The sequence below is a fragment of the Mastigoproctus giganteus genome, chromosome 11 (genome assembly GCF_048544385.1).
Source record: "Mastigoproctus giganteus isolate SK-2022 chromosome 11, ASM4854438v1, whole genome shotgun sequence".
Taxonomy (NCBI): Eukaryota; Metazoa; Arthropoda; class Arachnida; order Uropygi; family Thelyphonidae; genus Mastigoproctus; species Mastigoproctus giganteus.
Genome location: NC_143585.1, coordinates 71,001,933 through 71,024,882, shown reverse-complemented (window position 1 = coordinate 71,024,882; position 22,950 = coordinate 71,001,933). Strand labels below are relative to the sequence as shown.

The 22,950-nt window shown below is 39.5% G+C and overlaps 1 protein-coding gene across 1 annotated transcript in view; it reads right to left on the bottom strand.

Annotated features, from left to right (window-relative positions):
* Positions 1-22,950, bottom strand: part of Magi (membrane associated guanylate kinase, WW and PDZ domain containing protein magi) — a 569,393-nt gene that overhangs the window by 424,133 nt on the left and 122,310 nt on the right. The window lies entirely within an intron of this gene.

Below are 22,950 nucleotides of genomic sequence, written 5' to 3'. Positions count from 1 at the left end.
GTAAGTATTCATTGCAAACAGATGAGCCCACTGACATTTCAAGCCTTGCTGTGCTACTAGTATGTGCCCGATATACAAAGGGTGATCATTTAATTCGGACTGGTGCAAGACTGTAGGTTTACCACGAAAACTTTGCATAACTGCCGCTACAGGCGCTCTCTTATCGCTACTAAGCACTCTCCCTGTGCGCATGGCGGTACTTGTCGGGCTAGTGTTGCGTGAAGACAGTTTTTTTTAGCCGGGTGTCACTGACGATCGATTTGAAGCAAGTACCATGTAGGACATACAGATTGAACAGAGATTTGTGATTCGTTATTGCGTCAGAAGGGGTTTAAATGCATAAGAAACAGTTAAAGAAATGAATGAAGCGTATGGTAATGAGTGTCTTGATAGGACGGCCATATTCCGGTGTGAAGTGGTTTCTCCAACAAGACAATGCCAGGCCCCATACGGTTAATATTGTGCAGCCAGTGATCACTGCCATAGGTGCTGAGGTTCTGCCATATCCCTCTATTCACCAGACAGCCCGTGTGATTTCTTCCTGTTTCCGCGTCTAAAGATAGCTCTGAAAGGCAAGCGTTTCGCGTCCGATACACAAGCTCCCAGAGCCACAACGAAAGCACTTCGCAGTCTTCCGAAAAATGGCTTGCAAGAAGCATTTGATGCGTAGGTACGACGGTGGCGAAAGTGTATAAAGTTCAAGGAAGAGTATTTCGAGAAGGAGAAATCCACAGAAGATTCAGATGATGACAATTAAGATAAGATCTTCCACCAGTCCGCGAATTAAATGATTACCCCTAGTAATCACTTAACAATACTTCAATAGTATTTAACAATACTATTGAAGAGGATCTGCTATTATGTGATTCTCTGCTAAGCAGTACCACTGGGGAAGAAATATTCAGCTACATCACCAATTTTCTCAGAAAGCATGAAATTAGTTGGGGAAAATTTTTAAAAATTAGGGTTAAATTTAAAAGTGTCTACTATATGTTATTTTGCTTTTTAGGAGAATTAGCAACTAAGGCCATATTGCTCCGGGGATATGCGGTGGTCATTCCCTGACCTTTCCACATCCTCCGTATTTGGTGGCTCACGGGCTCGAACCCCGGTTTAATCAAGAAGCGTGTGCTACGCACTGCTGCTCCTGCCCACCTGGCTACGGAGGCGCCATTAAAAGTGTGCAATTCTGCCCAGACATGATAGGAGGGAGTATATGATGAGAGCCTTGTCAATCAATTCCGCCCTGAAGAGATTATGCAAAGCTCACGGGGTAGAATTTTTTTCAGCGTGGTCTGTTTGCCCTTGCTAACAGGAGAGGCTGCTTCTACAGGGATGGGATACGCTTAAATATAAAAGGTGCAAGAATATTTGCTGATGCCATCAAGCCAGTGTTAGGTAGGTCGGAAAAATGCTAGATTAGAGGGATTCACAGTAACGGTAGCCGCAGGCAGAGGAGAAAGTGATTCTTACAGTGCTTCTATTGTAATGAGCAGCAGCAGCCTGGAGAGCAAGTTGCTGGGATTTCAAGGGCTGCTGGGAGTCATCAGGGAACGGGTAAATACATGGGCTGTGTTAGGGTAACTAAGAACATGTGCATGTATACTTGCATGTACAACAATGCTAGAAGTATAGTGAATAAATTTGATGAACTGAAGTGCTGTTCAAGACATCAAAGGAAGATATTGTTGGGATATCAGAGACATGGTGTCACACAGATATAAGCAGTGCCGAACTAGAATTTGGGGAGCACAATGTGTACAGAAAGGACAGACAGGTTAGGAAGGGAGGAGGGGTTATGCTGTTAGTTAAGAAACACAAAATCTAAGGAAGTGCATCCAGTTGACATGGGTGGGCAGTGCAGTGGTGAGTCTGTTTGGTGTGACAAACACTAGGAAAGGGAAAATGAGAGTAGGAGTATGTTATAGGGCTGATGAGTACAATGAACTCTTGTGCAGAGAAATAGAATGGGCCAGTGAATCGGAATGTCTTGAATGGGGGATTTTAACTTTCCAGATATTGACTGGAACTTGTGGTTTGGTCACTCGCACGCTAGCAAGACTTTTGTGGATTTATTGGAGGATTGTTTTCTACAGCAACGTATTCGAGAGGCAACCAGAGGAAGTAATACCCTTGATCTAATTATCAGCAGTGATTATTCATGCATTAAGAATTTGCAGATAAAGGAACCACTAGGTGACAGTGATCAGTGTACTGATCTGGGATTTACTTAAAGGTTTAACTACCATCAAGGGCAAAGGGAAGGGTTTTTTGTTTTCTTAAAGGTGACTCAGTGGTCTCAGATAATTTTTAAATTCTATTCAGTGTTACCAACGGTGAATTCTAAATGGGACTTAATCATGGAGGATACAAGGCTTTTCATATCAACTAAGAAATACTGTTCAGGCCTAAATGGATGTCGGATTAATTAATGAGGCTTGTGACAGAAAAGAAAAATGCATGGGATGTATATAAGTTATCGGGCGACACAGAAGCCTACGGCATATATAAGCTGGTCTGTAATCAAGTCACAAAGGAAGTTAGGCAGGCGAAGGCAGATTACGAGAAATCTTTGGCAAAGGATGCAAAGAAAAAGAGCAAAGAGTTCTCTACTTATGTAAACTCTAGAAGGAAGGGGATGAATCAGATAGCTCCACTTAACATAAATGGTTCAACTATTGATGATCCTGCTCAAGTAGATGATAAACTGAATGAGTATTTTACAGCTATATTCACACACGAGGAGTTATTCAAGGAGGGGAATGCCAGAAGTTTATCAAACTCTAACAGGGTGATAGTGATTTTGTAATAACTGAGAGCAAAGTGGAGGAGAAATTATTGAAGTTAAACATAAAAAAGGCACGTGGGGCAGAAGGAATCTATCCAGTTATAATGGAGGCAGCAAGGAAAGTAAGCAAATCCTTAGTCATAATTATGAGAGCATCCTTAGAGTCACGGGAGGTCCCCATGGACTGAAGTATCCCCAATTCACAAAGGGGGGGGTTACAGGGTGACACAAATAATTATAGACCTGTTAGTTTAACTTCTGTTCGGGGAAAATAATGGAGTCACTAGTTAAAGAAGTGATACAAGATCACCTAGACAAGACAGCAGTAATAGTTCAGACACAGCATGAGTTTGTAAAGGGGAAGTCTTGTCTGACCAATTTGATTGGATACTACAATGTGGTCACAAAAGAACTGGAGGCTAAAAATAATTTTGATATCATATACTTGGATTTCAGGAAAGCTTTTGATACTATTGCACATGGAAGACAGCTGTACAAATTGGAGCAGTATTGCAATAAGGGCAAGTTACTGCAATGGATAAAGGGGTGGTGAGTGGGAGACGGCAGAGAGTGGTAATACATGGACACTGCTCTACGTGGACTAATTTTATTAGCGGAGTCCGCCAGGGTTCGGTGCTGGGCCCGGTGTTGTTTGTGTATTTATCAATGATATCGATGAAGGTATATCACGCTTAATGTCCAAGTTTGCAGATGATACAATGGTTGGCAGGGTTGTTATTGACAGTATGCTACTGCAACAGGATCTGTAAAAGTTAGGCAGATGGACTGAGAAGTGGCAACTGAAGTTTAACATTGACAAATGCAAAGTACTCCATGTGGGTAGCAGTAACCCTAGAGAAATGTACCAACTATGTGGTACTACACTCAGGGAGGTGGAGAATGAAAAAGACCTGTGGGTAATTGTGCAGTCAGATATGAAGTTCCCTGAGCAGTCAGGCAGCCACAGCAGGTCATGGAGTTTTGTCAATGATATATAGGAATTTTGCTAGCAGAGACAAGGAGGTGATTATCCCTTTGTATAAGACAATGGTCAGCCCCACCTTGAGTACTGTATACAGGTATGGGCCTCATTTTAGGAAGGATGTAGAGTTGCTAGAACGAGTACAGAGAAGGGTAACAAGATTGGTGAGAGGAACAAGGGGGGTGCGCTTATGAAGAAAGGCTTAAGTTCTGCAAGATGCAGCATCTGGAGACTAGGCACCTGCGAGGTGATCTGACTGAGGTGTATAAGGCTTTGAATGGTTTGAGCAAGCTCAATCCTGATGGGATTCTTCCGCTTGCTCAGATTAATCACCTGAGGGGGCATAGATTCAAATTGAGGAAAGACAGTTGTAGAATAGATATGCGGAAGTTGGCCTTTAGCCAGCGGGTAGTTGATTGCTGGAACAGACTTCCATCTGTTGTTGTGGAAGTTGATAGCTTAAATAAATTTAGGGCTGAACTAGACAAACATTTGGAGTGACCGGATAGGTGAAATGGGAAAGGTTTTTTCTTTTTTTTTTTTTTTGCTGATGCTGTATAAGCTTGCTTTCTTGCTTCATATGCCTCAACTAATGCTAATGATTCATAATTGTTTGTGAATGGTTAAGTACAAATGGTTAAGTTTGTCAAATCTCGACCACTTCAACTTCAATCCAGATTATTTAAAATTTTGTGCAAAAATGGATAGTCAGCATAAAGCGCGTCTTTTACACATTAAATTAAGTTGCTGTCCAGAGGCAAATTGTTGATATGACTGTTTGACAAATTCCTCGTAACTAATGAGACTCTGGTATCTTGAAGATATTTTTTTCAAAATTAAATGAAATTAATCTTTCGCTGCAAGGGGAAGAAAGTGACAATTTTTAGTACAATGCATAAAATATCGTCCTTTAAAAAGAAACTGGATTCTGGATATCTTCTGTAGAACTGAATAACTTCGACTGCGTCACCACGTTTCATGAATTTCTGACAGAAATAAATTCTACAGTCTAAGAAGAAGTTTCCAGCACCAATTTTACAGCTCTTACACCATGATTACTTGCAGTAATCTTTATTAGAATACTTTCCTACAACAACCGATGATAATTCTTAGGTTCAAAATCCGTTTATAATTACAACCAAACCAGTCGGCATTACTGCGCACGATTCGAAAGCCTAACTGATTCGAGTTTCCGACTCTGATTAAAAATAAAAGTTTAAGGATATTCCGTTGAATAATTTTTGGAGTAGTATAATAGAAGAATATTTCTATGTGGCTAAACGTTCAGTTCGAGTATTCCTTTTCCTACAACTTATTTGTGAAAGACTGGATTTTCCTATTACACTGCGGAAAATAAAAAAAAAAATTAAAAAAAAAAAAAAAATATATATATATATACAGTATAGGAATATACTCGATGCTACAATTGTGCACTTGACATGAAGATTCAACTTTCCAGCATTATTCCTAATATTAAGCAAATATGATATAAAAATGGAGAAACACCAATCCCGTTAAAACCCAATTCGTATTTCTTTTAAAAAATCTAATTTGTTTTGTTTTTGTATGCATATAACTTCTTTCCACTGTTATAGAGCCATGTGATGAGATAATAGAGGTATGCGACGCAAGAAAGCAAGCATATGAGCTTATGTAGCATCAGCCAAAATATAAATCAATAAATAAATTTAAATAAAAAAAATTCACACAACCATTCCCTCTAAAAGTTTGTCTTTCTTTTTTTTTTTTCTTAGGAGCATTAGCAACTAAGGCCATATTGCTCCGGGATATGCGGTGGTCATTCCCTGACCTTTCCGCATCCTCCGTATTTGGTGGTGACGGGCTCGAACCCCGGTCTAATCAAGAAGCTTGTGCTACGCACTGCTGCTCCTTCCCACCTGGCTACGGAGGCGCCTAAAAAAAAAGTTTGTCCAGTTCCAACTTGAATTTACTTAAGCTATCAACTTCCACAATGACAGATGGAAGTTTGTTCCAGCAATTACCCACCCGCTGGCTAAAGGCAAATTTCAGCACATCTATTCTACAACTGTCTTTCCTCAATTTGAATTTATGCACCCTTAAGTTCATAATCCTACCAGAATTCAGGGTGCCCAACCAATTCAGGGCCTTATACACCTCAATCAGATCACCTCAAACAGGTGCCTAGTCTCCAGCCGCCGCTGCAATTTGCAGAACTTAAGCCTCTCTTGGTAAGAGGATCCCTTCGTTCCCCTTCTCTGTACACGCTCAAGAAACTACATCCTGCCCTGTATGCAGTACTCAAGGTGTGGCCTGACCATTGCCTGCAAAGGAACAATCTCCTCCTTTTTCCCTGCTAGCAAAATTCCTGTATATCATTGACAAAACCCCATGACCTGCTCTGGCAGCCTGTCTGCATTGCTCAGCAAACTTCATATCTGATTGCACAATTACTCCCAGGTCTTTTTCATTTTCTACCACCCGAAGTGTAGTACCACATAGTTGGTAGGGTTTCTCTGGGCTTACTTCTATTCATATGCAGTACTTTGCATTTGTAAATGTTAAACTTCGGTTGCCACTTCTCAGCCCATCTGCCCATATTTTCTAGATCTTGTTGCAGTAGCACACTGCCATTAACAACCCTGCCAACCTTTGTATCATCTGCAAACTAAGACACTAAGCCTAATATACCTTCATCAATATCGTTGATAAATATACAAAACAACAGTGGGCTCAACACCGAACCCTGTGGGATTCAACTAATAACATTAGTCCACGAAGAGCAGCTTCCATTGATTACCACCTTCTGTCTTCTACTCAACCACCCTTTTATCCATTGTGACAACTTACCCTTAATACCATTCTACTCGAATTTGTATAGTAGTCTTCCATGAGCAACAGTACCAAAACCTTTCCTGAAATCCAAGTTGTTAATTTTAAATGGATATATATACATGTTTTCCTCGTAGAAACTGCATGACATGAACGATATATTACGTTTTTATTTTGAGTTTGTTTCCAAATAAAATATATTTGAGCATTAATTATGTATTTTTTTATTTCAAAAAACAAATAGCCACAAAAAATATGTGTTCCGTAAATATAGTGGAAAGTAAAATGTGTTCCGTGACTAGGGTGACCAACTTTTGATCAGCCAATTTTGCGATATCGACCTTAAAAAATCGGGACACAACCAAAAAAATCGGAAATTTTTCATTGGTACATCAGATGTCAAAATACCTTGTAATATTAACGTATGTGCATGTCCCTTCTTGGTTATTTACAAGTATATCTAGGTATATCTTGACATATTAATTTTTAAAATAGGTAGGTTGAATAAATTAGATACAAGTAAAATGTGACTGGTTTTGCTTTTGTTTCGATTCAACAACCCCTTCCCTCTCGGGCTACCCTCGGACCCCCACGTTATCTATGCATGCCAACGAACATATTTCACATATATTGCGATATGGCAGCACACACACACACACACACGCGAATCAATTAGAAGCTGGGATTCTAAGACAAATAAACATCGAAGATAAAAATAAATAAATTTTCTGAGCCATAGCCTAGTGGTCAGGCGCGCGGGTGCATAAGGACACGTGCCTTGAGTGACCGGGGTTCAAGTCCGTGACTGCTGTTACGGTGCTGTTTCTTGTATTCTGTCTATCTTGTGAACTCCTCTGATCCATTTGGTCGTCCCGGAGTATAAAATTAATATACTTTCTGTTTATACCCGGGACGACCAAACTGTCAGAGGAGTTCACAAGATAGCCAAAATACAAGAAACAGCACTGTATTCAGCAGTCACGGGCTTGAACCCCGGTGTCACTCAAGGCACGTGTACTTATGCACTTGCGCGCCTGACCACTAGGCTACGGCAGCATGGAGAATTATTTTATTTTACTCTTTCTATACACAATCACGTTATGCTAGTTAATTAATTTTAGTACGATCTATTATTATATTTTATATTACAGTAGAACCAAGATAAGAAGTTTTCCAAGGGACCGGAAGTTTAGAACTTCTTACGCAGGAAAACTTCTTAGAAAGGAAAATGACCTAAGGGTATGAAATATTAACTACACAAATAAAAATGAAAATATACACATAGATAAGTTAAAGATCATTTTTAGTACTATTTCAGAATTTATAAACATTTTACTCTGCCTATGTGAAACATTTTTAAACTGGGGATTTCTAATTGCTTAACATTCTGTTCATTAAACTGATTAGCAAGTTGGAAAGATAAGCTCCTTTGGAGTTTCATCATACCTCAAGGATCATAATTACAATAAGACAGAGCAAAAATCCACAAGTAATTGAGAACTGTTCACAATCATCACAACTTAACGTGGTCGATGTATCCAATTATGGATATCGATGAAATCAATTGCAATATGTCACTTCCATTATATCAAAATGTTTATACTAAAAAACGTTTTAGGGCTGAAAGCCTAAGACTACGGAAAATTCACTAATGGAACAAGTTAGTGCATAGTATCATTTTATTTCGTAGAAAATCACCGACCGAAGTAGGTGAAATGGCATCGTTTTTTGTTATATCTCATATTGTGAATGCCTTCACAATGAGTTGCCCTGATATTCATTTATTTAAATCGGATTAAGGTGTATATCCCTTATCCCGGAAACGGCATACGAAGCCAGGGGTGTTTCTTGCTAATATACAAGGAGAGGAACATTTAAGAGATTGTCTCAGTTCAACAGACATAGCATTTTACAATATTACATGAATGAATCATTAAGAATACATAAATGTTTCATAAGTGAATATAAATAGTCAAAGAATACATATACTGTACTGTATAGTCAAACAGCCAGGTGGTGGTATCCGCCGAGAATAAGTAACACTAATCTTTTCCACTGGCGAAGCGTTGCTTATTGGAGGGAGTGTAATAACAGGGCAACTCGTTGTGAAGGCATTCACAATAGGAAAAATATCAAAAACGATGCCATTTTACCTACTCGGTAACTTACTATGAACTAAAATTATGCTTGGCACTAACGTGTTCGATTACCAAAACATTTATATCGTTTCATATATTTTTTTAATATTAAACTAGGGAGCTTCGCCCTCTGCTCGCTGCGCTTGCTTCTTTTGATAAAATAAAATACTTACAGAAGCTTTCGACTCTGTGTCTCTCTTCCTCAGCTATGAATACATAAATACGTTACTATATCTATATAATATCAGTATAGATACACCATAGGCAACTCTTAAGGAAAACTACGATCGTAGTGGGAAAAGTATAATTTCATCTGTATCTCATATTGTGCTCATCCTTCACAACGAATTACCACGTACTGCACTACCTCGAATAAGTAACGCTTCACTAATAGAAAAGACTACTGTCCCTTATTCTCGGTGGGCACCATCATCGAGACGGCATCGTTTCAAAGCTAGTTGGCTTTTCATCGGTGGGTGTCTTTCACACTACGATCGGTGGGTGTCTTTCACACTACGATCGTAGTTTTTCTTTAAGAGTTCTCTATGGTGTATCTACACCGATATTATATTGATATAGAATCTGAAACTCTTAAAATATTACGCGTTTAGTTTAAATAAATTTAGTTTAAATAAAATTGCATTTAGTTTAAATAAATACGTTACATATGGAAATCAAGAATGGTACCGGGTGACATCTTAGGTAAACATAGCGCGTGACCACTATTAAACATTTTACTGTGGTAAAACAAGCTTCTATTACGTATTTTTGTATTTGTTACGTATTACCGCGTAACCCGTTTAGGAGAGAGTCAGATGTTTATCAAACTAACAGGGAGTTAAATGATTTTGTAATAACTGAGAGCAAAGTGTAGGAGAAATTGTTAAAGTTAAACTTAAGAAAGGCACATGGGGTAGTAGTAGTGGCATGTGATGCAAGAAACCAAGTGTATGAGCTTATTCAGAATCAGCCAAAAAAAAAATCACACCATTCCCTCCAAATGCCTGTCCAGTTCCTGCTTAAATTTATTTAACCTATCAACTTTCACAACGACAGATGGAAGTTTGTTCCAGCAATTAACCACCCGCTGGATACAGACAAATTTCCGCACAACTATTCTACATCTGTCTTTTCTTAATTTGAATTTATGCCCCCTTAGGTTCGTAATCTGAACAAGTGGAAGGATCCCATCAGAATTCAGCGTGCTCAACCCATTCAAGGCCTAATACACCTCAATCAGATCACCGCGCAGGTGGCTAGTTTACAGCCACTGCAATTTGCAGAACTTAAGCCTCTCTTGGTAAGAGGATCCCTTCATTCCCCTCACCAATCTTGTTGCCCTTCTCTGTACACGCTCAAGCAAATCGACATCCTTCCTAAAACGAGGCCTCCAGACCTGTACGCAATACTCAAGGCGTGGCCTGACCATTGCCTTATACAGAGGGGTATTCACCTCCTTTTCCCTGCTAGCAAAATTCCTATATATCATTGACAAAACCCCATGACCTGTCCTGGCAGCCTGTCTGCATTGCTCAGAAAACTTCATATCTGACTGCACAATTACTCCCAGGTCTTTTTCATTTTCTACCACCTTAAGTGTAGTACCACACAGTTGGTACGTTTCTCTGGGGTTACTTCTACCCATATGCAGTACTTTGCATTTGTCAAGTTTTAAATTTCAGTTTCCATCTTAGCCCATCTGCCCGAATTTTCTAGATCCTGTTGCAGTAGCACACTGCCATTACTGTCATTAACAACCATGCCAACTTTTGTATCATCTGCAAACTTCGACACTAAGCCTGATATACCTTCATCAATATCATTGATATATTTTTCCAAACAACAGTGGACCCAACACCGAACCCTGTGGGACTCCACTAATAACATTAGTGGCATGGGATCTATCCAGTTATATTAAAGAAGGCAGCAAAGGAAGTAAGCAAACCCTTAGCCATAATTATGAGAGCATCTTTGGACTCGTGGGAAGTCCCCACAGACTGGAGGTGTACTGTACAAATGTATTTCCAATTCACAAAGGCGGATCAAAGGATGACAAGTAATTACAGACCTGTTAGTTTGACTTCTGTTTCAGGGAAAATAATGGAGTCACTGGTTAAAGAAGCATTGCAGGATCATTTAGACAAGCCTGCAGAAATAATTCAGATACAGCATGGGTTTGTCAAGGGGAAGTCTTGTCTGTCCAATTTGATTGGATACTATGATGTTGCAACAAAGAAACTGGATACAAAAAATAATTTTGATATTATATACCTGGATTTCAGGAAAGCTTTTGATATTGTTGCACATGGAAGACTACTGTACAAATTGGAGCAGTATGGCATTAAGAGGAAGTTGCTACAACGGATAAAAGTATGGTTGAGTGGGAGAAGACAGAGTGTTGGTCAATGGGTACTGCTCTATGTAGACTAATGTTATTAGTGGTGTCCCTCAGGGTTCAGTTTTGAGCCCATTGTTGTTTGATGAAGGTATATCAAGCTTAATGTCAAAGTTTGCAGATGATACAAAGGTTGGCAGGGTTGTTAATAACAGTAATGACAGTATGCTGCTGCAACAAAATCTGGAAAAGTTGGGTAGATGGGCTGAGGAGTAGTAACTGAAGTTTAACATTGCAAATGTAAAGTACTGCATATGGGTAGCAGTACAACCAGAAAAATGTACCATTTGGTGTTACACTCGGGGTAGTGGAGAATGAAAGAGACCTTGGGGTCCTTGTGCAGTCAGATATGAAGTTTTCTGAGCAGTGCAGACAGGCTGCCAGAGTGGGTCATGGGGTTTTGTCAATGATATACAGGAATTTTGCGAGCAGGGATAAGTAGATGATTATCCCCTTGTATGAAGCAATGGTCAGGCCACACCTTGAGTACTGCATACAGGTCTGGAAGCCTCATTTTAAGAAGGATGTAGAGTTGCTAGAACGAGTACAGAGAAGGGCAACAAGACTGGTGAAGGGAACAAAGGGTGCTCTTATGAAGAAAGGCTTAAGTTCTGTAAATTGCAGCTTCTGGAGACTAGGCACCTGCGAAGTGATCTGATTGAGGTGTATAAGGCTTTGAATGGATTGAGCAGGCTTAATGCTGATGGGATTCTTCCTCTTGCTCGGATTACAAACCTGATAACCATCATACCCTTCGTCTTTTGTACAAAGTGGTGTTTGTTCCGATTTGTACCTATGTTTTGGTATACTAAGAAGGTTGCTATCCAAAAGAAACTCTCCTCTATCCAAAGACGTATGCTCTTAATGATGAGTCGTACCTGTCGCACTGTCTCGACAGCTGCTCTCCAGGTTTTAAACGGTTGCCCACCTCTGGATCTCCAAATCGCTTATCGAGGTTTTTCCTATTACCTTAGACATGCCATTCCAGTTGACGTTTTAGACTTCACTGTTAATATCCACTGTGATCCGAAAACCGAAAAAACTCGCTGCTGGAACCACCTGGTTCAACTCTGGCAAGATCGGTGGTCTCCTTATTCAAAAGGTATGGTCACAAGAAAATTTATTCCATCTATGTCCTTTGCCTTACAAAAGTCTATTCTAAAATGGTTCAGTCCGAGTGTCCGCACTCTTTTTCTTCTAACTGGCCATGGTTCCCTTCATGCTAAACTTGCTAGGTTTAACCTGTCTGATTCATCCATTTGTAACTGTGGCAGCCCAGAAGACTGGCAGCATGTTCTTTTCACCTGTCCAATACTTAGATCTTCGTCAGCCTCTGTCTACTCTGAGTCAACCATTCTCCCCAGGCAATGAGTCTTCTCTCTTGGACTCCAAAGAAAAATTTCATCTTCTCCAAGATTTTGAATATAAAGCCATGTGCAATCCACCTGATGATTTGTCCAGACGTGGACAAATCATCAGTAGTGTCCCAATTTCAGGTTTGGTTTGGTTTGGTTTTTTTTTAGGAGCATAAGCAACTAAGGCCATATTTCTCCGGGATATGCGGTGGTCATTCCCTGACCTTTCCGCATCCTCCATATTTGGTGGTGACGGGCTCGAACCCCGGTCTAATCAAGAAGCGTGTACTACGCACTGCTGCTCCTTCCCACCTGGCTACAATGGCTGTTTGGATAGATCTCTTTTGAAATACTGTAGTCTTCTTGACACTATATACCACTGCTAACTCTTCTGGAAGCATTTCTGATAAGCTTAATTTGGATATAAAGTACTAATAGTGTGTTGCATTCTGAATAATATCTCAGTCACCGCAAATATTTGACCTTCAAGCGGCTTTAAGCTTGTGGGGGGGGGGGGTTATAGGTTACTAAATCCAGTGTGTATAGCAAATAGTAGGCCATGGTAATGGTGTGCTTTGCAAGAAATTCTTGCATCATGATAACATCACTATACCAAGTTTACAAGGATGTCACCATGATACAAGCATCAATTCCCCGAAACCTATATATTCAGCTATTTTCTCTGAGGAGTGTCAACCCCTGGCTTAGTGCCATGAAGGGTGTTGTAAAGTCAGGGTACCTAACAATAAAGATCATATTAATACAACTGCCTTAAAACTATAACTTAGAATTATTGTAATAGTCCTAGTTCGCTGTTTTATCACACACAATGATGATGATGATGAATTCATAATGAACAATACCTAGTAAGTCAAAGAATAAAATAAGTATGATGTTCACATTTTACTGATACTGTTTGGCTAAAAACCTTCCTGAAGGCCCAAAAGGTTGAGAGGATGGAATCTTAAAGCAAGAGGACTGGACCTTTGATTCTGGGTATAGCTATACAGAAACAATTTGTCATCAGAAATTGTGGAAGCAACTAACTGGAAAAACAGCAGGACATTGACGAAGATCCTGACATGCAAGAACTCACTGCCCTGTGTGATCATCCGTGAATGTGTGGAACAAACGTGACAAAATGCACCGCATATTCAAATATTGTGTTGAAATTTACTTAAATGTCCCATACGAAATGCCAATTTCGCTAGCAACTTTGTGGACAGTTAAATATCAATCACTCCTGATCAGATCATTTGGTCCTTGAGGTTGTCACAGACATTCTCTCAGATATGCCAGACAAGCTGTACTTGCTACCTGGGGGTCTAAAACGCTGATGGAACTGATATTCGGGTGACACTCAAGTCAAGTGGACACAATTTCGGAGAAGTCCGGACGGTCTGTGATAGCCAAATCCTCTGCTTGCACCTTCACGATGGTGGGACTGTTAGTAATCCTGGGTATAACCTCCATGCACAAGTATATGGTAGTGACAACCCAGGTGTGAACCAACGTAAGCAGGGGTCGAGATGTGGCGCCCACACCACACCACATGGAGGAACACCGTCCCTCTATGTTACCAGGCAGTACTAGGTGGTAGATGACTCTCATCAACCGGTGCAATACCACCACTTTGCTTATTGGAGGCTTGAAGTGGTGAAACCCATGTTTAGTCTCTAGAGCTAAGTTCCGGTCAACCCTTCCCTATCTCTTCCATCATGCAGTATGACTGATGACTTTTGAGGTTATGATGAACATCGTAGCGAGATCCAATATTCCTTACATTTTGAGGGTACAGCTCTAAAACGGAATTCGCAGGCCGGCCGCTAGTTAGTACACTGGAACGAACCTATTGGTAACTCTCTAGGAGGCTTCCGAATCAGCTAGTGTATAATCTTGCTGCCTCTACTCTGCCAGATAGTGACTGGAGGGAGCACGATTAGTGTGTATGCGGGGAGCATTGTCAAGGCCACGTAATGTCAAGGATCTGGGTATATTCTTACCATATGTACGCCATATCCAAAAATTTCTTTACTTCATTCAGCATGTTCCACCCACTTTTTCTTACTATTGAATACACCATGAATTGTTAAACTAATAGAGCATATCCCGGAGCAATACGGTCAAACTAATTGAGCAAGCTTAGCTGCGAAAAGATCTAAACCTCCCAAGCACTTCCTAATTCATTTCATAAATATACGTGGTCTCAACGATGTCCATTTCCACTTGCAGTCTGCCAAACCCCGTGTACTTTTTCTGACAGAATCTCAGTTATCGGTTGATTCAACTACTGCTCATCTCAGATGCCCAAATTATTCGCTGTATGATTCCTTTCGCCTCAAAGGTGGTACTTGTGCATATGTCCGTTCTGATATTCCCTGTCAGAGACTTGGCAATTTGGAATCTCCTCTTTTCGATCTTCTCTGGCTTAAAATCTCTCTACCTCATTGTGTCAAATTCATCTGTTGTCTCTACCGTTCTCCCAACTCCAATAATCACTTGGAACTTTTTGACTTCCTCTCTTTGCAACTTGACTTTCTCCAGTCCAACTTTCCTAACAGTGGGGTAATTTTCCTTGGTGATTTTAATGTTCACAACTCCAGCTAGCTTCCATTTTCTAGTCACACCGACCCAGCTGGTAGAGATGTGAGGCTTTTGCAATTACTAATGACCTTGTACAGATTGTTCATTTACCTACAAGAATACCGGACAATCCCAATCATACAGCAATACGCTTTATCTTTTTCTGACAAACAACCCTTCTAAGTACACGGTCGAAGTGAGAGGTCCTTTAGGCACTTCACATCAGAACTTGGTGATTGTCTCTTCTCCAATGGAATCTTTATCTCATGGCTTTTCCCAACCTCGTGTTGTTTGGCATTACAAGAATGCAAAATGGGATGACCTGCAAGACTTCTTTTCCTTGGTCGGATTACTGTTTCAAAACTTCTGATGTCAACGTTTGCTCAGATCGTGTCAGTGAAATCATTCTTGGAGGAATGGAATCCTTTATCCCACACTCCACTTTAAAATCTCGTCCTTTATCTAAACCTTGGTTTTCCAATAAATGTGCTAAGGCTGTTCAAGAGAAGCATGTTGCATATCGTATTTGGCTTGTTTCTAATTCTCCAGTTTCATTTTCTGCCTACAACAAAGCTCGCAACAATTGTAAAGCAGTTATTAATCAGTCCAAACTAGAGTTTGAACAGGCTAAGAGTAGAAAACTTCCTTCTTGCCCTAATGGTAGCTGAGCATTCCGGTCTCTTGCCAAAGCTATTCGCTGCAACTTTTGCCCATCTCTGCTCCCACCTTTGTCCAAACCAGATGGTTCTGTTGTCACTTCAGCCAAGGATAAAGCTGACCTGCTACCATCCCATTTTTCTTCCAACTCATGTATTAATGATCTTGGTAAAACACCTCCTAACATTCCCAACACAGTCCATTAATTTGCCTCCTGTGATCTTCCGTCAAAAGGATGTCAGAAGGAATTTGACGAATCTTGATGCTAAGAAAGCTCCAGGTCCCGATGGTGTTTCTCCACTTGTTCTCAAAACCTGTGCTCCTGAACTTACTCCTATTCTTTGTCGCCTTTTTTCACTTTCTTATTCCAAAGGTGTTTTTCCTTCTGCTGGAAATTTGCTCATATCCAGCCAGTTCCTAAAAAGGGTGACAAATCCCTCCCATCCAATTATCGTCTCATTGCAATTACTTCGACTCTTTCTAAAGTAATGGAGAAATCAATTAACCGCCAACTCTTAAACCACCTAGAAACCTTCCATCTGATCAACGATCGCCAATATGGATTCCGTCAGTATCGATCCACTGGTGATATTCTGGCTTATGTTACCCATTTATGGAGTAATTCAATGGAAAGGTTCGGTGAAACACAAGTAGTTGCTCTTTACATCTCAAAGGCTTTCGATCGTGTTTGGCATAAAGGTCTTCTAAACAAGCTTGCATCTTATGGTTTGCCAACTGTCTTTTGTAATTGGTTATCCAGTTTTCTCTCTGATCGCTCACTGAGGGTGATGGTAGATGGCTCTCTGTCTTCTAACTTCTCCACTAATGCCGGTGTCCCCCAAGGTTCAGTTCTTTCCCCACTCTTTTCCTCTTGTATATTAATGACCTTCTTCCATTGACTGGAAATCCTATCCATAGTTTTGCTGATGATAGCACATTGCATTCCACTTTCCATTTTGAGAAATCTTGTCCTGTTCAATCAGCTTCAATTTCTCGAAAATCTGCTACCATTTCCTTAAACGCCGATCTTCGGGTAATTCTCCAGTGGAGCAAAGACAACTTAGTTGATTTCAACCCTTCTAAAACTCAGTCTTGTCTTATATCTCGCAAAAAGGATTCTTCTGCTCCTATGCTTATCTTCAGTGACACTCCGATTTCTAGGCAAAATGATATATCTCTTTTGGGTATTACCTGACTTCTAATCTCTCTTGGCACAAGCACATTACAAATATTGCTTCCTCTGCATCTAAAAAACTTGGTTTTCTCTTTCGCTCTCGGCGTTACTTTTCTTCTAAACAGCTGCTCACTCTGTATAAATCGCAAATCCGCCCTGCCATGGAATATTGTTCCCACATCTGGGGTGGTTCCCCCAAAACCTCTCTCAGGCTTCTTGATTCCATTCAGAAGAGGGCAGTTAGGTTAATTAATGATTCATCTCTAACAGAGTCTCTCCACATGCTCTCTCATAGACATACTGTTTCTGCTGTATGCCTCTTCTACAGATACTTCCATGGGCACTGTTCTTCTGAATTGGCTTCTATAATTCCCGCTGTCTCTTTCAAAACAGTCCGAACACATGCCGCCACCAGCCAACATCCATTTACTGTCCAACTTAAAACTCACAGAACCAACTTTTCATCTTCCTCGTTTATTCATTCAACTGCCGTTTTCTATAACAACCTTCCTTCATACGTATTTCTTGAAAATTACAGTCTACAGAAGTTCAAGTCCAATGTCAACAAATACCTTCTTTCGTCTTCTCAACCTCCACCCAAGCACGGTACTAAGTACTATAGGTTCTAATACCTCTCGTGTTTGGGGTTTACATAAAAAAAAAGAAAAAAAAAAAAAGATCATAAACAAAAGACATGAGAGGGGTGAGTACAAGATGATAGCCTTCTCCATCAATTCAGTCCTGTTCTGGGTACATCATGCAAAGCTCACGGGGTAGAAATTTTAACAGCATGGCTGTGCTTGTTAACAGAAGAGACTGTTTTTACAGGGATAGGATATACTTAAATATATGGGGTGCAAGGATATTTGCTAATGCAACCAACACAGTGTTAAATGGGTTGTAAAACTGCTAGCATGGGGGAGAGGATACAGAGACTAATGAATGGCAGCCACAGGCAGAAGTTAAAGTGATTACTGCACTGCTTAAATCATTTCAAGGACCAATAGGGGTCTTTATGAGGCAAGCAAATACATGGGCTGTGTTTAGATCATTGCAGTTTTGCTTATAGTAACCCTGCCTGAGGGTTACTATAAGCAATAACAGGAATATGTAAACTTTGATGGTAAGAGTATGGTAAACAAATTTAATGAATTTGAAATACTTGTAAAGTCATCAAAAGTGGACACTGTGGGGATGTTCTAGACATGGTGCTACTCAGACAAGATACAGAATGTGAATATAATAATTACTGTACAATGTATAGAGAAAGGGCAAACAAAAAAATAGAGTAGCAATGCAGGACAGTAAGTGGGGAGACATGTTCTTGGTTAAAAAGCACAGAGAATCTAAGGCAGTGTACTCAGGTTGATTCAATTTGGTGTGACATATAAACTGTGAGAACAAAAATGAGGATAGGAATGTGTTACAGATCAAATCACTGTGATGCATTAAGAATCTGCAGATAAAGGAACCACTAGGTAGCAGTGATCACAGTGTGCTGAAGTGGGATTTACTCAAAGAGGTAACTACCATCAGGGGTAAAGGGAAGGGTTTTTGCTTTCGTAAAGTCGACTATGATGGTCTGAGACAGTATTTAAATTCTATACAGTGGGACCAACTAATGATGTTACCAACAGCAAATTCAAAATGGGAAGCATTCAAAGAACTTATCTTGTAAGTTACTAGGCTTTACATACCAACTAAGAAATATTGTTCAAAGTTTAGGCCTAAATGGATGTCAGATAAACTGATGAAACATATGGCAGAGAAGAAAAATGCATGGGATATATATAAATTAATGGGTAACATAGACGCCTATGATAGATATAAGCTGGTCTGTAACCAAGTCACAAAGGAGATTAGGCAGGCAAATGCAGATTATGAGAAATCCTTGGCAAAGGATGCAAAGAAAAACAGAAAAGAGTTCTTTACCTATGTAAACTCTAGAAGGAAAGGGATGAATCAGGTTGGTCCACTGGATATTGATGGTTCAACATTTGAGGATCCTGCTCAGGTAGCTAACAAACTAAACGAGTATTTTGAATCTACATTCACACATGAGGAGTTATTTAGGGAGGGGAATGCCAGAGGTGAAGTAAACTCTGGTAGTGAGCTAGATGATTTTGTAATAACTGAGAGGAAAGTGGAGGAGAAATTGTTGAGGATAAACATAAAAAAGGCACCCAGGGTGGATGGGATCTATCCAGTTATATTAAAGGAGGCAGCAAACGAAGCAAGCAAACCCTTAGTCACAATAATGAGAGCTTCTTTGGACTCAGGGGGGGTACCCATATACTTGAGATGTGCAAATGTGACTCCAATTCACACAGGAGGATCAAAGGCTGACACAAGTAATTATAGACCTGTGAGTTTAACTTCTGTTCCAGGAAAATTAATGGAGGCACTGGTTAAGGAAGCATTGCAGGGTCATCTAGACAAGACTTCAGTTATAGCTCGGACACAGCATGGTTTTATTAAGAGAAAGTCTTGCCTGACCAATTTGATTGGATACTATGATGCAGTCACAAAAGAACTGGATGCAGGGAATAACTTTGATATTATATATTTGGATCTTAGAAAGGCTTTTGATACTGTTGCACATGGAAGACTGCTGCACAAACTGGAGCACTGTGGCATTGGAGGCAAATTGCTGCTAGGGATAAAGGGATGGTTAAAGGGGAGAAGACAGATTGGTAATCAATGGACACTGCTCATCGTGGACTAATGTTATTAGTGGAGTCCCTCAGGGTTCAGTGTTGGGTCCATTATTGTTTTCTGTATTTATAAATGATATTGATGATGGTATATCAAGCTTAATGTCCAAATTTGCAGACAATACAAAGGTTGGCAGGGTTGTTAACAACACTACTGATGCAATGCTGCTGCAACAAGATCTGGAAAGGTTGAGCAGATGGGCTGAGAGGTGGCAACTGAAGTTTAACATTGACAAATGTAAAGTACTACATATGGGAAACAGTAACCCCAGAGCAACGTATCAACTCTGTGGTACTACACTGACAGTGGTAGAGAATAAAAAGGACCTGGGGGTAATTGTGCAGGCAGATATGAAGTTCTCTGAGCAGTGCAGACGGGCTGAAAGAGTAGCTCATTGTGTCTTGTCAATGATATACAGAAATTTTTCTAGCAGGGATAAGGAGGTGATTATTCCCTTGTATAAGGCAATGGTCAGGCCACACCTTCAGTACTGTATACAGGTCTGGAGGCCTCATTTCAAGAAGGATGTAGAGCTGCTGGAACGAGTACAGAGAAGGGCAACAAGATTAGTGAATGGAACAAAGGGTTGCTCTTACGAAAAAAAGCTTAAATTTTGCAAATTACAGTGTCTGGAGACTAGGCACCGGTGAGGTGATCTGATAGAGGTATATAAAGCCTTGAATGGTTTGAGCATGCTCAATGCCGATGGAATTCTTCCTCTTGCTCAGAATAATCACCTGAGAGGGCATAAATTCAAATTGAGGAAAGACAGATGTAGGATAGATGTGTGGAAATTTGCCTTTAGCCAGCGGGTAGTTGGTTGGTGGAACAGACTTCCATCCCTTGGTGTGGAAGTTGATAGCCTAAATAAATTTAAGGCTCAGCTGGACAGGTATTTTGAACAAACGGAGGGGTGAAACGGGAGTGGGTTTTTTTTTTTTTTTTTTGTCTTATGCTGCATAAGCTTGCTTTCTTGCAACATATGCCTCTACTGATGCTAATGCTAACGAGTAAAGCAAATGACTATACACACAAATGGTGTGGGCCAGTAAATCAGAGGGTCTTATAATGGGGGATTTTAACGTACCAGATACTAACTGGAACTTTCAGAATGATCACTCACATGGTAGCAAGACATTTGTAGATTTATTGGATGACTGTTTTCTACATGAGCATGTTAGAGAGGTAGCAAAAGAAAGCAACACTCAATCTGATTGTCCATATTGATTCTTTGTGCATTAAGAATCGTCAAATATAGGAACCATTAGGTGGCAGTGATCACGAGTACTCATGTGGGATCTACTTAAATATATAACTACTATCAAAGGTAAAAGGGAAGAATTTTGCTTTTGTTAAGAATTTTGCTACAACGACCACAGAAAGTGTTTAAATTCTATTCAGTGGGGCAACTGATGAATACTCCCTATATAGAATTAACCACTGCAAATTCTAAATAGGGAGTATTCGGGCCTTTTTATACCAACTAAGAGATAGTGTTCAAGATTTAGAGCTAACTAGTTATCAGATGAACTGATGAGACTAGCGGCAGAGAAGACAAACACATAAGATGTATATAGATTATCAGGGAATACAGAAACCTACAATAAGTATAAACTAGTCTACCAATCAAATCGTGAAGGAAATTAATCAAGCTAAGGCAGATTATGATAAGTCTCTGGCAATGAATGCTAATAAAAAGTAACAAAGACTTCTTTACTTATATTATCACTAGAAGGAAAAGGATGATGAATTAAATTGGTCCACTATATATGAATGATTAATTGTTGATTAAACTGTTCAATTTGCTAACAAACTGAATAGATATTTTGCATTTACATTCACATGTGAGGAATTTTTCTAGGGATGATAATACCAGAAGTATATCAAATTCTAACATGGGGCTAAATGATTTTGTGATAACTGAGAAGGAATTGTAAGAGAAATTGTTTAAACTGCAAATAAATAAGGCATCTGGGGTGGCAGGCTTTTAGGCATAACTATGAGAAAATCGTTGGATCCAAGGGAGGTCACTATGGATTGGGAGTGTGAAAAATGTCTCCCCAATTCACAAAGAGGGATTAAAAGGAGATGCAAGTATTTACAAATCTGTAAGGTTGACTTCTGTTCTAGAGAAAATAATAGTCACTGGTTAAACAATTAATGAAGGACCATCTACACAGGAATGCAGTTACATGGCAATCACAGCATGGATTTGTTTAGTGGTAACCTTATCTGACCCATCTATTCCGAAATGATACCATTGAAAGCAAAAAATAATTTCTTTTAATTGTTTGTGCTGTCATTCTTCCAAGTTTACTTCCATATGGTTCCTAACAAATATAAAGCATAATTTGTATTCCAGTAAAAGAAATATGCAAAATCTTCATGAGATGGAGTCCTTAGCAGGCTGGGACCAGGGTGCAGCCATGTTCAGTTGTATCCCAGATTGTAGTGTGCACTCAAAAAAATTAGTGCACAGCAATTCCAAAACCACTGAGCAGCCACACAGCTTAATAAGAGCCATGGCTTCCAACCGTAAACCTTTTACCTAGTTCTCTGGTATTAATAAAATTCAAAAGTTGTGTAAACAAGACACGAGCAAGGAGAAGACTCGTTCTCCCTGCTCGTCATTCATGATATCAAGATTTTTGGGAAAGAAGTCTAAATGCAAATGAAAGAAATGAAGATTCAGCACAATACATCTTATTTCTTTATATGCATCGAGCAGTTTCTGAACTCCATCTTAGTGTGTAGAAGACCTGTGGTTATCCAAAATGTTTCCACGTGCTTTTAGTTCAATTAGATATGGAAAATTGCCAGCAAGATTTCTGGACTGAACATATATTGGCATACAAATGTTGGATGCATACCATAACATTTTGGACAAAACATACCAAAGGAAATTCAACACATTTTTAAATTGTATATATCATTTTTACAGCAGTGTACTATATTACTTTAACCACATGTATCAAATGTACTGTATTAGGTTTAAATTATAAAAGTGATAAAAATGTAATTATAACCAATCTTGTAATTTGTAACTAAATTGTCTTAATTAACTTGTATTAATATTATCAGCAGTCTTATTACAAAAACTACATAAGCTAATAAAAAAAAAAGAAAGAAAGAAAGAAAATCTGAGAACATATTTGAAATTCAGAGCACAAAACTGGTTCAGAAAAGTGTTTACATCTTTGATGAGAAAAGGGGGGTTGTCTACCCTGAAATCTAGGGTAAGCATTTGTTTGTTAGTTTATATGGAATTATAAAAAGTATTAGTAGTGGAAAATGCTGCAAGAAATTAAGCTTATACAGTATCAGCAAAAAAAAAAAAAAACTTCCACACGTA